The 3,850-nt window shown below is 42.1% G+C and overlaps 1 pseudogene; it reads left to right on the forward strand.

The window, feature by feature from the left end:
- The first annotated feature begins 659 nt into the window (after positions 1-659).
- The window catches only part of LOC109518683 (protocadherin alpha-8-like), a 4,461-nt pseudogene continuing 1,270 nt past the window's right edge, over positions 660-3,850 (forward strand).

A 3,850-nucleotide genomic window follows, 5' to 3' on the forward strand; every position in this document is an offset into this window, starting at 1 on the left:
TGTGTGTGCGTGTGCGTGTGTGTGTGTGTGTGTGTGTGTGTGTGTGTGTGCGTGTGACAACATAAACAACATATTTATTCTTATTCTCAAATATAGACGTATTTTAAAACATATTTTACTCAGATTGCAAGTGCATTTTAGTTTTTCTGTCGTGTTGCTTTTCTTTGGTGGTTTCAGGTGAGCATAATCGACTTTGTTGTCAAAAAAGCAGTTTTCTTTTGTGAAAAAATACTTCTCTGAATGCCCAAAACAGCCTTTCATCTGCAACATATCCTTTTTTTTTCTTTTTCTGAACATTTGTGTTTCACCCCCATTATTTTCATCCAGTAAAAGGCTTGAAATTTCTCTGGCCGGATGTCGTCGAAGTGCAGTTGATAAAGGTGCATTGTGGGACATGAAGTTTTATCGTCACAGTATTATAACGTGACGTCATACATCCCTGTTACATTCATCATGTTCTTTTTCAATACCCTTTGAATATAATCAATTACTTCCTGGGCGGATCTGTGAATTTTGACCTTTATTAATGTTCTTCATGTCGAAGTCTTTGTAGATTTGTTTTTATTGTTGCTTTTTATTATAATGACTAAATTGTTGGCGGCTCCAATGAGCAGCTTCTCCTCTTGGTGTCAGTGCTAGATTAAAAATCATCGACATAACGACCCTCCCCTGGAAATCTTTTGTTTGAGCTTGACAAAATCTCGGGCGGCATTTATACACTGCGCTCGTCAGCGATACGTGCATTGTGTTGGAGCAGTGTCATGTTCGGAAAAAAAATGACTTGGATGTGAACATATCTCACCATTTTATGCAGCTGCGTTTTGCTGTCGGGAGATGGAAGCCCGTGTTGTTTTTCATTTTGCTTTGCTTCTGCTGCTGGTCAATCGGGCTTTGACAGAAATCCGCTATTCCATTCCCGAGGAGGTTAAAGATGGAACTATCGTGGGGAATATTGCAAAGGATCTGGGCCTTGATCTGAGCTCTTTGCTTGATCGGCGGTTCCGAGTGGTTTCCGAATCGAAGGAGGCCTTTTTTGAGGTAAACCAGCACAATGGGATGTTGTACGTGAACAAGAGAATAGACAGAGATGACTCGTGTCAGGGCAGCGGCGCTTGCCTCTTTGAGCTCAAAGTTATCGTGGAAAACCCTCTGGAAATACATTATGTCGTGATAGAAATCACCGATGTGAACGACCACTCCCCTGTTTTCACCGAAAAAGAGCAAACGTTTGAAATCGCCGAGCACACCTTGCCCGGTAAACGATTCCAGCTGCAAGCAGCGCAGGATCCTGACGCAGGGACGAACTCCATTCGCGCATACACGCTGACGTCAAATGGACATTTTGAAGTAGACGTCCGCCAGAGCGACGAGGATAAAATTCCATTTTTGGTGCTGAAGACATCGCTGGACCGGGAACAAAAGGCAAAACACTCGCTGATACTCACGGCGGTGGATGGAGGGAAACCTCCGCGGTCGGGCACCCTGAACGTGTCCATTATCGTTCTTGATATTAATGACAATCGTCCTATGTTCACTCAGGACATTTACGAAATTACAATAACAGAAAAAATTCAGATTGGTACTTCAATATTTCAAACGAACGGCACAGACCCAGATGAAGGTATTAATGGGGAAATTGAATATCGTCTTGCAAAAACATTGCGAAAAACTGTTTACAGTGTTTTTGAAGTGGAAAAGTCGACTGGGGTGATACGAGTAAAAGGAAAAGTTGACTATGAAGAAAATGACGTTTATAAACTTGACATTGAGGCATCGGACAGGGGAACACCACCTTTGACAGGTGAATGCAGAGTCATTATTAAGATCAGAGATATTAATGATAATGCTCCACAAATAGAAGTGACGTCACTGTCAAATTCAGTGGCTGAAGATTCAAAACCCGGTTCAGTTATTTCCCTCATTAGTGTGAAGGATAAAGACTCGGGTGTTAATGGAAAAGTTATCGCCACCATAACAAATGCTGTCCCTTTTGAATTAAAGCCATCCTACAAAGAAAACATATTTTCAGTGGTGACTAAAGATTATTTGGACAGAGAGGAAGTGTCTCATTATGAAATCACAATAAAAGCCACTGACTGTGGTGAGCCTCCTTTATCGGCTGTAATATCTCTCAATATTCAGATATCAGATGTGAACGACAACTGTCCACGCTTTGAACAGAACCCCCTTGAGTTTTATTTAGCAGAAAACAATGTGGCTGGGAATTCAGTTTTCTATGTCAGTGCAACAGACAAAGATATAAATGGCAATGCAGCTATTTCATATCATATTGTGAGAGAGGAACGCCTGAATGACATCATGTCTTTCCTGAATATAAATGCAGAAAATGGACAAATATCGGCACTAAAAAGTTTTGACTTTGAGACGCTGAAAAGTTTCCAATTCCAAGTGGTGGCCACCGATGGTGGAAGTCCTCCACTGAGCAGCAACGTGACAGTGAAGGTGTTCATTCTGGATCAGAACGACAACGCTCCAGTCATCCTGTATCCAGTCAGCTCCAACGGTTCGGCCGAAGGGGTGGAGGAGATTCCCCGCAACCTGAAACCTGGAGACTTGGTGACTAAAGTCCGAGCCTAAGAGCGACGAGGATAAAATTCCATTTTTGGTGCTGAAGACATCGCTAGACCGGGAACAAAAGGCAAAACACTCGCTGATACTCACGGCGGTGGATGGAGGGAAACCTCCGCGGTCGGGCACCCTGAACGTGTCCATTATCGTTCTTGATATTAATGACAATCGTCCTATGTTCACTCAGGACATTTACGAAATTACAATAACAGAAAAAATTCAGATTGGTACTTCAATATTTCAAACGAACGGCACAGACCCAGATGAAGGTATTAATGGGGAAATTGAATATCGTCTTGCAAAAACATTGCGAAAAACTGTTTACAGTGTTTTTGAAGTGGAAAAGTCGACTGGGGTGATACGAGTAAAAGGAAAAGTTGACTATGAAGAAAATGACGTTTATAAACTTGACATTGAGGCATCGGACAGGGGAACACCACCTTTGACAGGTGAATGCAGAGTCATTATTAAGATCAGAGATATTAATGATAATGCTCCACAAATAGAAGTGACGTCACTGTCAAATTCAGTGGCTGAAGATTCAAAACCCGGTTCAGTTATTTCCCTCATTAGTGTGAAGGATAAAGACTCGGGTGTTAATGGAAAAGTTATCGCCACCATAATAAATCCTGTCCCTTTTGAATTAAAACCATCCTACAAAGAAAACATATTTTCAGTGGTGACTAAAGATTATTTGGACAGAGAGGAAGTGTCTCATTATGAAATCACAATAAAATCCACTGACTGTGGTGAGCCTCCTTTATCGGCTGTAATATCTCTCAATATTCAGATATCAGATGTGAACGACAACTGTCCACGCTTTGAACAGAACCCCCTTGAGTTTTATTTAGCAGAAAACAATGTGGCTGGGAATTCAGTTTTCTATGTCAGTGCAACAGACAAAGATATAAATGGCAATGCAGCTATTTCATATCATATTGTGAGAGAGGAACGCCTGAATGACATCATGTCTTTCCTGAATATAAATGCAGAAAATGGACAAATATCGGCACTAAAAAGTTTTGACTTTGAGACGCTGAAAAGTTTTCAATTCCACGTGGTGGCCACCGATGGTGGAAGTCCGCCACTGAGCAGCAACGTGACAGTGAAGGTGTTCATTCTGGATCAGAACGACAACGCTCCAGTCATCCTGTATCCAGTCAGCTCCAACGGTTCTGCCGAAGGGGTGGAGGAGATTCCCCGCAACCTGAAACCTGGAGACTTGGTGACTAAAGTCCGAGCCTATGACGCCGACATCGGA

This window comes from Hippocampus comes, unplaced genomic scaffold, assembly GCF_001891065.2.
Source record: "Hippocampus comes isolate QL1 unplaced genomic scaffold, H_comes_QL1_v1.1 scaffold118, whole genome shotgun sequence".
Classification (NCBI taxonomy): domain Eukaryota; kingdom Metazoa; phylum Chordata; class Actinopteri; order Syngnathiformes; family Syngnathidae; genus Hippocampus; species Hippocampus comes.